This window comes from Procambarus clarkii, chromosome 48 (assembly GCF_040958095.1).
Source record: "Procambarus clarkii isolate CNS0578487 chromosome 48, FALCON_Pclarkii_2.0, whole genome shotgun sequence".
In the NCBI taxonomy this organism is placed as follows: domain Eukaryota; kingdom Metazoa; phylum Arthropoda; class Malacostraca; order Decapoda; family Cambaridae; genus Procambarus; species Procambarus clarkii.
This window is the reverse complement of record NC_091197.1, coordinates 9966757-9979693: the sequence shown is the minus strand read 5'-3', so window position 1 is coordinate 9979693 and position 12937 is coordinate 9966757.

Sequence of the window (12937 nt, the reverse complement as noted above, 5' to 3'; positions counted from 1 at the left end):
CCCCCCCACAATAGCCTTCCACCAGCACCCCCCACCCACAATAGCCCTCCACCAGCACCCCCCACCCACAATAGCCCTCGACCAGCACCCCCCACCCACAATAGCCCTCAACCATCACCCCCCCACAATAGCCCTCAATCATCACCCCCCACAATAGCCCTCAACCATCACCCCCCCCCACAATAGCCCTCGACCAGCATCCCCCCCCACAATAGCCCTCAACCATCACCCCCCCCCACAATAGCCCTCAACCATCACCCCCCCCCACAATAGCCCTCGACCAGCATCCCCCCCCCACAATAGCCCTCAACCATCACCCCCCCCACAATAGCCCTCAACCATCACCCCCCCTCACAATAGCCCTCAACCATCACCCCCCCCCACAATAGCCCTCGACCAGCATCCCCCCCCCCACAATAGCCCTCAACCATCACCCCCCCACAATAGCCCTCAACCATCACCCCCCCCCACAATAGCCCTCAACCAGCACCCCCCCCCACAATAGCCCTCAACCTGCACCCCCCCCACAATAGCCCTCAACCATCACCCCCCCCACAATAGCCCTCAACCAGCACCCCTCCCCCCACAATAGCCCTCGACCAGCACCCCCCCCCCCCACAATAGCCCTCGACCAGCACCCTCCCCCCCCCCCCACAATAGCCCTCAACCAGCACCCCCCCCCCACAATAGCCGTCGACCAGCACCCTCTCCCCCCCCACAATAGCCCTCGACCAGCTCAACGAGGGACCCCAGCAACCGGAACTACTCAATCATTCACCAACAGCCAGGAACCATCGACTCGTTCTTACAGAGTCTGAAGATAAAACCAACCGGACCGGATTCAGCCCAATTCTTCCCTACGATATCAACGTTTCATTTAACCCCAAAAAGAAATTAAAGAATTATTAATATGAACAAAAAATTATTGTTATTCATCCTGTTATAAAGTTGTCGTTACAGGTTCATAATGTTACTTGTATGTGACAAGTAACATGTTATTTGTTGAGAAGTATATATATATATATACACTGTAAGTATGGTGATGGTGTGGTGTACACTGTAAGTGTGGTGATGGTATGGTGTACACTGTAGGTGTGGTGATGGTATGGTGTACACTGTAAGTGTGGTGATGGTGTGGTGTACACTGTAAGTATGGTGATGGTGTGGTGTACACTGTAAGTGTGGTGATGGTATGGTGTACACTGTAAGTGTGGTGATGGTATGGTGTACACTGTAAGTGTGGTGATGGTATGGTGTACACTGTAAGTGTGGTGATGGTATGGTGTACACTGTAAGTGTGGTGATGGTGTGGTGTACACTGTAAGTGTGGTGATGGTGTGGTGTACACTGTAAGTATGGTGATGGTGTGGTGTGCACTGTAAGTGTGGTGATGTTGTGGTGTACACTGTAAGTGTGGTGATGGTGTGGTGTACACTGTAAGTGTGGTGATGGTATGGTGTACACTGTAAGTATGGTGATGGTGTGGTGTACACTGTAAGTGTGGTGATGGTGTGGTGTACACTAAGTGTGGTGATGGTGTGGTGTACACTGTAAGTGTGGTGAAGGTGTGGTGTACACTGTAAGTGTGGCGATGGTGTGGTGTACACTGTAAGTGTGGTGATGGTGTGGTGTACATTGTAAGTGTGGTGATGGTATGGTGTACACTGTAAGTGTGGCGATGGTGTGGTGTACATTGTAAGTGTGGTGATGGTATGGTGTACACTGTAAGTATGGTGATGATGTGGTGTACACTGTAAGTATGGTGATGGTGTGGTGTACACTGTAAGTGTGGTGATGGTGTGGTGTACACTGTAAGTGTGGTGATGGTGTGGTGTACACTGTAAGTGTGGTGATGGTGTGGTGTACACTGTAAGTGTGGTGATGGTGTGGTGTACACTGTAAGTGTGGTGATGGTGTGGTGTACACTGTAAGTATGGTGATGGTGTGGTGTACACTGTAAGTGTGGTGATGGTGTGGCACTTTCTCAACACATGACACCTACCTGGCACCCCTGTGGCAACCGGTATATGATGTATACTGTATGATGTATACTGTATGTATACATACACCTTAGAGCACATGGGTGGCATTACGGAGCACGTGGCACCTGTGTGTCACACCCAACACCACGTGGCACCCTGTGTGTCACACCCAACACCACGTGGCACCCTGTGTGTCACACCCAACACCACGTGGCACCCCGTGTGTCACACCCAGCACCACGTGGCACCCTGTGTGTCACACCCAGCACCACGTGGCACCCTGTGTGTCACACCCAGCACCGCGTGGCACCCCGTGTGTCACACCCAGCACCACGTGGCACCCTGTGTATCACACCTAGCACCACGTGGCACCCCGTGTGTCACACCCCTTAACAACCCTTCACAACACTCGAGTCACAACACCTTCACCATGCAAAAAAATTATAACTCAAAAAACCCAAACTTTGATTAATGGGGATTAAGTTTGTTTTCCTCTATATATATGTGTTGTAGAGGCCCCCCCCCCGACCCCTCACTAGAGTCACCAGGTCACAGCACGCACCTGTGAGGAGACACACAGCTGTCCACAGCACGCAGAGACGCAGAGAAAGAGAGATAGAGAGATAGAGGGAGAGAGAGAGAGAGAGGTGCACAGAACACAGACACAACACGTCCGCTCACCACGACACACCGCCACCGAGTGACCTCTAGAGGGCTCTGGGACCTGCTTGCAGGAGCGCCCTTGCACGCGCGCGCGCTCCAAACCCTTACCCTTCCCTCGCCCCCCCCCTACCTCTATTACCCTATTCCCCCTTCCTCTCTTTATCACCCATTACCCTTTAAGTTCCCCCTCTTTTATTTCCTACTAACCACCTTTTTTTCTTATCAGGGAGATTAACACTATCTTCCCTTCACGGTGCGTCAAAACAATCTATTATTACTCTAATTAAGACACTAATTAAGACACTAATTGTGGGACCAATTAAAGCACTATCTAGATCATATATGATGTTAACAAACTAATAATTTTTATTATACACTCTAAACCAAATTAATATAATTATGCAAATTACTAATCAATAACTTACCTTAGAAATATTTATTCATTTTATATTTGTGAGTTATTCACATGTTGTAGAACAATATAATTCCGAGCATTGGAGTTATACATTATTTGACATGAAGTTTATAGAGTATTGTATTTAATCGTTTATTTTGTATAAATGTTATTATTAATATAATAATTTGAGTCTAGCCCTAAATAAGTTTTAATATGTTACTATGTATATAATATTTGTCCTCTTGCTTCTCACTCTCTTTAGTTATCTCTTTATTTCTCTCCATCTATCTCTCACTGTCTCTTGTTCTAGAGTTCTCTGTCTCTCTCTGTCTCTCTCTCTCTCTCTCTGTCTCTCCTCTCTCTCCTCTCTCTCTCTCTCTCTCTCTTTTTCTCTCTCTCTTCTCTCTCTCTCCTCTCACTATCTCGCTATCTCTCGTCCCTTCTCTGCTCTCTCTCTCTCGACCTCTCCTCTCTTCATCCTCCATCTCTGCCTCTAGATTGCCACCCAAAGATTTATCTCATTTTTAGTCACGTATTCGGTGGTGGGACTTTTGTGCCCTTGTTTCAATAGAAACTGATTCTTTGGTGTGTGTGGGGGGGGGGGGGACTACGAGGACGATAGATATATAGCACGATAAATCGCTGCTATTTAAATTCATTGCTAACCCTCCCTCCCCACCCCCACCCCCCAACCCCTCCCCCCTAGCCCCACCCCCCACCCCACCCCCCACACCACACACACCAAACGCAGGTAAACAAACATCACAACCATTCCCCCGTGAATGTCTGCAGCCTGTAGCTGCTGTCTAAGCCCAGCTACCTATTTACTGCTAGGTAACAGGGGGTCATCAGGGTGACAGGAAACTCTGCTCCATTGTTTCTTCGCCGGGGAAATCGAATCCGGGTCACTGATTAAGTGTCCAGCGTGCTATCCACACAGCCACCGGCTCCCCGGCGTGTGTGTGTGTGTGTGTGAGTGTGAGAAAGAGAGAGAGAGAGAGAGAGAGAGGGGGGAGAGAGAGAGAGAGAGAGAGAAGGAGAGAGAGGAGAGGGAGGGAAGAGAGAGAGAGAGAGGAGAGAGAGAGAGAGAGAGAGAGAGAGAGAGAGAGAGAGAGAGAGAGAGAGAGAGAGAGAGAGAGAGGAGAGAGAGGGATAGAGAGAGAGAGAGAGAGAGAGAGAGAGAGAGAGAGAGAGGAGAGGAGAAGAGAGAGAGAGAAGAGAGAGAGAGAGAGGGGAAAGAGAGAGAGAGAGAGAGAGAGAGAGAGAGAGAGAGAGAGAGAGAGAGAGAGAGAGAGAGAGAGAGAGAGAGAGAGAAACTTTGAAATATTAATATAGTAGATTAATCGTTATTCAGTTCATTAGTCAGCCAACGGCTAGAAAGTCGGGGTCCAAGAGCTAATAGCTCGGTCCTCAAGGCACAAATAGTAAATACCCACACATACGCAACCCAAGCACTATACCTGGACGGCAGAGCGATAGTCCCACTGCGTGCAGGTCGGCGTTCAATCCCCGACCATCGAATTAGTGGGTCACCATTCCTTTCCTCCGTCCGATCCCAAATCCCTATCCATATATCCTTTCCACGTGCTCTATAGACGTAATATGGCTCAGCACTCCTGATAATTACCTCAACTTACCTTACATAAACAGACTCGTTCAGTGACGAGATACGTAGGTTCGAATCATGTGTCAGTTCAATGGTGACCTGTGTTCAGAACTGAATGACTGATTTGAGTTGTTGTTCAAGATTCGCTACCTGGAACAAAAAGTTCCAAGTAGCACAGGCTATGGTGAGCCCGTAGTGATTTGAGTACATATTACCGAATTAATACAGTATTTTTTTTAGACCTATTGTGAGTTGACATGAAAAAAAATACATAAACTCGATAGATGGAATTAACTCGGGGAGCAGTGAAAAAAGGAATATGATTTAAGATAACACTGACAACTTGCTTGATAGAAAACACTGCTAAACTGGAGGGAGATTTAAGTACATCTGAAGATAAGGGATTGAGAACGTTACCTTCGAGGGAGCCTGAAAAACAGCATGAAAAAACACGAGCAAAATGCTTGAGACAACGAAAATATCAAACAGCCAAAAAACAGTTTCATTTAACCCATAAAACGTTAAACTCAGCCAGGAAAGCAGCGGTCAGCAAACAAGGCAGACAACAGATCAGTAACAAAACAAAACACAGATAACAGACCGTTATCTATCGCAGAATCCCCCCAGCGCCGCAACCTGTTATCGGCTCCTCCTACTCCTCCCTTCTATCTAGACCTCACTACCCGTTATCAGGACGCGAGCGCCGCGGCGTTACTGCCTGATTTACGTGGCGAGCCGCCAGGTCGTTCCCATTGTCGCTAACTGCCGCTGAGAATGTCACCGTAACGACCCCGGGTTTATATCCTGAAGGGCACTAAGTATCTAGCCATAATTTGCAATGTGTTGGAAATAGAAGGTTGAAGGGGGGATGTACGTCAATTTCCACGGGGTTATACGTCAACTAATCATCATCCTGAACCATCATCATCCTCATCATCCGTGTGTGTGTATAGCGAGGCTGCAGCATCAAGTACCTATTACTTCCATTCGGGATGATCGTTCGAGTCCTCCTGAGCTGGTGAAGTTACATCCGGGTTACATACAGACTTATAAGAGCTTATCCCAAAGCCTTCGACTTTATTTTATTTTTTTGTCTAAGACGAGTTCCACTGGGGCCTCCTGGTCTCCTTCAGAATTTCGAACGTTTGACCTGGTTGGTAGAGCGACGGTCTGGCTTCTTGAGGACCGGTGTTCGATCCCCCTGAAGCAATACCGCGGACAACCGAAAATCTAAATGAATATTCTTGACATTTTGGCATGGGAGAAGCGTGGGAGAGGTTGTTGTAATGTTCGGCAGTCTTGGACTTCGGTCCGGACTAGAGCATCCTTGCTGGCAGGTCCGCAAATAGTTGTGGTGGCCTTACTAATCCTATAGAGTCAAGACGATCAACTCTAGAGGATCTAGACTCTAACCTATCTACCTCTAGAGCCTAGAGGTTGAGAGGTCCATTAGCCCAACACCCAAACCATCGTTGGGGTTACACAAGAGGTTCTCCATTTGCTTGCTGCTCTATTTCTTCCCTCTCCCTGTCGCTCTCTGCCTCCTGTCTGTTAGGTACTCTAGTGGGTTCCTTTCCTCACCTAACTCAACACTCTCCAGGTTATCAATCCTTGCTTTACGGGTTTCTTCAGCACCCTTCAAGTAGCACTGTATCACAGGTTATTTGGTAACCAAGAACTATGTAATATGTACATTAACCTCTTATTTGATGCCACGTCAAAATGTATTTGATAATGTAAAATAATGAACTTTGCCCATTCTTCACTGTCCTGATTACTGTCGCCTCGTTAAACTCTAATAGGCTCGTCAGGCACGCTTTCGTTTGACTCAAGTCCTGTTTTAAACGCCAATGGATGCCGCGACATTAAAAATAATTTTAAATCCTATTGAAATTAGATCTATGTACAGGCGATGAGTCACAATAACGTGGCTGAAGAATGTTGAACAGACCACACACTAGGTGAAGGGACGACGACGTTTCGACTTGAGAATGGTCCAGGAGGGACCGAAACGTCGTCGTCCCTTCATCTTCTAGTGTGTGGTCTGGTCAACAAATTAGATCTATGTACATTAGTAGAGTGTTCCGAGTGATCTGGTCCACAGGTTAGTTCTATACACTATTCTACTGTAAAATGACCTGAGAGAGCAAGTTTCTATAATTTCCCGGGTATAATTAGTTTATATTAGCTATCCATCAAATTGTCTTCTGATCATCATGATTTAATTCTAAGATCTCAATCGACTTGATTATGGTCCGGGACGGACCGAAACGTCGTCGTTGTCGTCGTCTCCTCATTTTCTGGCGTGTAGTTTGGTCTTTGTTATTCTAATAGCTTTGCCAACATAATTTTCACATCTCTCATGGTAAACTTTAAGTTTTCTACAGCTGTAAACAACTATTTACTCCAACCGCATCTATAATTATCAGGTTATAGTTCAACTGACCACATGCTATGTAGTTACTGAGATTTTCTCCTTATAAACAATCTAATTAGAAATGTTCAGGTATATATGAATTAAGTTTTATATTATTTAATTTATCGTTTGCCTTCACTTTGCAGCCTACTTTGGGGAGGGAGGGGAGGATTTCCAATTTCCCGTTTTCTTGTGCACTCGCTGGCTGAGTGGACAGGATGACGAATTGCCAATCAGGAGGTTTAGAGTTCGAGCCCCTATTAAACCAGTGTTTTTTCTGTCCTCAATGTAAACGAACTGATTATTATTAGGAATAAATCTCCCAAGGGGATAATACTCTTCCCTGACCATAACAATCATTCCTAAGTATACCAATCTCCCCTGGAGCATAACAATCTCCCCCTGAGCATAACAATCCCTCGAGAAAATGGCGGATCAGAATGCTCAACAGAAAATCCCAAGTAAAAATACAATTCAACTAGGGTCTTGAGCTGAGATTTAATCAGTTGAGGGAGGAAGACATTTGGAGGTGAGATGGGCTGAGAGAATTGTGGTAATGTTATTGACGCAGTCGTGTGTGGTGTGTGGTGTGTGGTACTGGTGGAGCCGTGTGTGGTGTGTATGTGTGGTACTGGAAGAGCCGTGTGTGGTGTGTGTGTGTGGTACTGGAGGTACCAGCACTGGTGCATAAGACCATGTTCTGTGAATGGCACCTAAGACTGAGATTGGTATCTTGGGATAGGAATGTAGTGCCAGAGGCTGGGAATGGTACTTAATGCCTGTAATACCTGGAACCGGGAATGATTCTCCGGCCCGTGCATTGTGCCTCGGGCCTGGGGTTGTAAACATAATCGCCAGGGTGAACATTCTGGAGTATGGGACGGACATAATCAGGTCGAGCTTAGCCTAAGTTAAAAGTTTCAATAAATATTTAGCAATTATGCAGGAACCCACTGGGCGATTTTCATTGACTCGAATTATTGGGTGTGATTTCCATAGAGTTTATTGTGGTTGTAATAATATTTTCATAGGTAAAGAGAAGAGGGAGGAAGCAGGTGGAAGAGGAGGGGAAGGCGAGAATAGGAACGAAGGGGGTTTAAGGGGATTGGAACCAAGGATCAAAGGGGGATTATAGTGAAGAGAATGGGAGAGGAGTAAGAGACCCGGGTGCAACCGGGTACCTATTCTACAGATATATCTGGAAATGTCTGTCTGTCTGTCTGTCTGTTCGAGGCTGGAAGGGAAGGGAGGGTGGGGAGAGGGGAGGAGTGTGGGAAAATGGGGGGAGGAGGAGAGATAGACCCAAGCACCGCCGGGTGCTCCTCCTAGCATACAATAACACAAAATATCTATCTGTTTATCAGTCTATCTACCTGTCCAAGATAGACAATACCAGACGCTCGGGGTAGTCTCACACAACTCTATAATATTAATATTAGGGGAAAGGCGGGAGATGACAGTGAGTAAAACGCTTGGGCTCCGCCTCTCCATGTCCCACAGCGTCTCAGGAGCAGCGTCGCCCTACCAACATAGACATGTTGCCAATATCCCGGGTCCTTGAGGTTACCTTGAGGTGCTTCCAGGGCTTAGCGTCCCCGCGGCCCGGTCGTCGACCAGGCCTCCTGGTTGCTCTCCTGGTCGTGAGAGGCTTATATATAAAGTAGGAGGCAAGTACTGGAGAACACCATCTGGTCACCACTTGGTCCGGGAGACATCTCCCGTCACGCAGGGTGCAGTCGCGCCTCCACAGATCTCCAGTATCAGCTCTTAATACTGGTAATGGCTCAAAAGGGCCACCACTTACGGGCTATTCATGCCCGTGCCACCTTTTGGGTGGCTTCATCTTCATCAATCATCAATACTGGAGAAGAGGAACGACGCTCCCTGACCCACACAAAACTGCTTCTCCAAGTTCGGAAATAGTTTTCTGGTTATATTAATGGCAGGAAATTAAGTTTGAGTCTTGATCGAGCCGCCAGAGAATAGTCCATCTACTGTGTCGCGAGTTTTAATTGGATGATATACCTTATGGATGTCATATATAGGGAAAATAAAACTACTTAAAAAAGCTGTTTAAAGTACTTAAAAACTAATTAAAAAAACTGCATAAATAAAGTGCTTAAAAAAAGACTTAATCTGCTTAAATGAACAACTTAAATAAATCTCTTAAGATACTTATATAAACTAGTCAGATGAATAGATAACATAAACTACATAAATGTTAAATTAAACTACTTAAATAAATTACTTAAACACTAAAATTACCTATTTAAATTTACTTAAACTAATAAAAAGGCTACTTAAGTAAGCAACCTAAATAAATACATTAAAATGAACGTCTCAAACTGCTCCAACAAAATACTTAAAACTGCCTAAACGAACTCCTTGAATGAACTACTTAAAGAAACTACTTGGATAAAACTACTTGTGATCTGAGTGAAGTTGTATTCCAAGCAGTTTTAACATACACTTTAGCCTGTCTGAGAGACGAGAATTGAACGTGTTTATGAACTGTATCTTAGACGAGGTCAAAAAGGGGGGTTAAAAATGATATCAGAAAAGTGGGTGTATATATATATTTTCCTGAATTTACCTGAGTGTGATTACCAAACCACACATCAGAGTGTGATGAAACGACGACCCGGCTTGTTAATGGTCCAAAAGAGACCGAAACGTCGTCTTTTTTATTAGTTTTCGGTATATAGTTTGGTCATATTTTTTCAGCCACGGTAATTGTGAGTCGTCGTCTGAACGGGTTTATGGAGGTACATCAAATGGGGAAAATTTGTATATAACGATTTGCGGTGGTGGGGGGGGGTTTGAATCGCAAAATAGCGTTTTGAGCAGCGTAAGGGTTAAACAAGAACCTTTATTGTGTATATATATATATATAATATTACTGTGTTGGGTCAATATGTGAATGAGATTATTTGGGCGATTGTGTTACTGGTATAATTGTTATGTAAACACATGATGAACTCTTCCTCATCGGTGCATCTCAGGCAACATCTCTTAAACCATCTCTCTCTCTCTCTCTCTCTCTCTCTCTCTCTCTCTCTCTCTCTCTCTCTCTCTTTCTTGTTCATATGGCTGTTCAGCTGAAATCATCTTTTCCAAGTATTATTCCCTCCTAATTTAAACTATTAAACCTACACCAAATTTGTCAAGCCTTGTGAGTAACTTTCATGTCTTGACCATGCTTCTTCCAAGTGCTTTTGCGTGTCGGGACCCAAGACTTTTCTCAGCATATTACATGTTGAATATTAAACAATAAATGGAAGCTTTATATTTTAAGACCATAATCAGAAAGACTATGTTAATGAGCATTTTATTAATTAAAGTTGATTCGTTTAATTAAATTATTATGCACTTCATACCACTTGAGTGAATGGTGGTGGACCCCTACCCCATACTGTTAGTAGTAGAATGACTCTTGTAGAGTGAATGGATCCCATACCCATCTTGTGAGTAGAGTCAGTGGGTCAATACTCATCCTGTGAGTGGTGGTGGACCCAATGTCCATCCTGTCAGCGTTCAGGGACCTCATACCTAAGCTGTAAGGACATTTGATGAACATTTATTGCTAAATTATTTCTAATTTATTTGATTTGTTAACATTCTGCTACATACTAATGTAGGGTATAAGACCAGTTTTGCTGTCAAAGTTTACATTGGGTCTGATGTACTTTACTAAACAGGAGGCTTATATATATTTAAATAATAAACATATACCAATGTGTATGAAAAGCAAATATTACAGAAGGCTGATATTACATGGATTACACAGAATTTATATATCTAATATAAAGCCATCAGCGTGTGTTCTTCAGTGCATAATGTAGGACGGTGCATGACGGAAGAGGGTCCAGGGCTACCACTTAAGTAGAACAGGAGACCCATTACTCCCATCCCTCGACCTCCCCTTCCCCCTCTTATCCCCCCCCTTTCCCATTCCAAATCCTGGGAGGGGTAGTGACAGGCTCCTCTAGACTCCTCTCCCCACCCACCCCATGAGTCCTCCCCCCCTCTCTCTCCCCCTATTATGAGAGGGAGCTGCCCGGAATTTAAACGAGCTTCTCCACTCTGTAAACAAAATAAGAGGCGTCTCCAGCCTCGAGTGCCGCGGCACTGAAGCAACGCGGACCCACAACCCACTAAATGAAAAAAAAAATTATCTTTACAAACAGCATTACGCTTAGCTTTTATGTGATAATATTTGCTGGTATACATATAAATATAGGTTAGAAAGCATCATTTTCTGAGCAGAACTGCAAATAAGACCTCAAGGATTCGAACTCAGGCCGGCAGGGAATCAACCCATTTTGGCAGCTTAGTTGTATACTCGCTCTCGATAGCGTTGATAGTATTGAAAGGTGGCGAGATCAAGTAGTATGCTTTCAATGTTACTCTCATGGGGCACTGTATCTACTGACCTAAACTAATCTCTGTAATATCTACATTTATCGTCCCCCCCCCCCTTTCCCCAACGCTTTTCTTGACTGCTGCTGCTGTTCATGTTCAGCCCTTCAGTCCACTCCATTTCAGTTCAGTTCAGTCCACTCAAATATGTTCACTATTGCAGTTGGGTAATTGATTACAGAGTAATTGTCTGCTACAATTACATTAAATTAGATTACATCCGTGTTTCTCATCAAACAATTACAGGTCTTATACTCATTACAAAACCAATTCTGTGTATTTCACTATCGTCATATTTTTGTATTTGCGTTTTGTTTTTGCTGAACGCATTTCTATGTTTTTCAACTATTGGAATACCCAACATTCAAACATTAAATTTACATGTGAACCAACAAAATATTGTTCACTGCCATTTCCAGATAACATGATTGCAACACCTGTAAATTAACTCACCACAGCGGTACATGGGGGAAGCTGCTTGTAGGGGATTAGCAAACAAATTTACAACACCCCCATCTATGAATTTACAACACCCCCATCTATGAATTTACAACACCCTCATCTATGAATTTACAGCACCCCCATCTATGAATTTACAACACCCCCATCTATGAATTTACAACACCCCATCTATGAATTTACAACACCCCCATCTATGAATTTACAACACCCCCATCTATGAATTTACAACACCCCCATCTATGAATTTACAACACCCCCATCTATGAATTTACAACACCCTCATCTATAAATTTACAACACCCCCATCTATAAATTTACAACACCCTCATCTATGAATTTACAACACCCTCATCTATGAATTTACAACACCCCCATCTATAAATTTACAACACCCCCATCTATGAATTTACAACACCCCATCTATGAATTTCAGTTTACATAATCAAAACACAGAAGGGGTACTTGTGAGCCCCGTTACCTGTACCCAGCTGAAGGGGTACCTGGTTGATGGGGTTCTCGGGGTTCTTCTACTCCCCAAGCCCGGCCCGAGGCCAGACTTGACTTGTGAGAGTTTGGTCCACCAGGCTGTTGCTTGGAGCGGCCCTCAGGCCCACATATCCACCACAGCCCGGTTGGACCGGCACTCCTTGAAGGAAACAATCTAGTTTCCTCTTGAAGATGTCCACGGTTGTTCCTGCACGGTACTACTGAGCTCCGTTACCAGCACCCAGCTGAAGGGGTACTTGTCAGCCCTGTTACCTAGAAGCTAACGAGGCTGACAAGGGAAAATAGGTGCTGCAATGGATAAAGAAGCACCTTTCAGACAGAAAACAGAGAGTCACAGTGTAAAGACAGATCTCAGAGAGTGGCGGGATGCCACTACCAGCGGCAAAATCTTCAGGGGGTTCAAATACAGGACAATAACATTCCTAATCTATGTAAATCCCTGACCAAAGGAAATAGATTCCTTCCTAACAATGCTCGCCAATGAT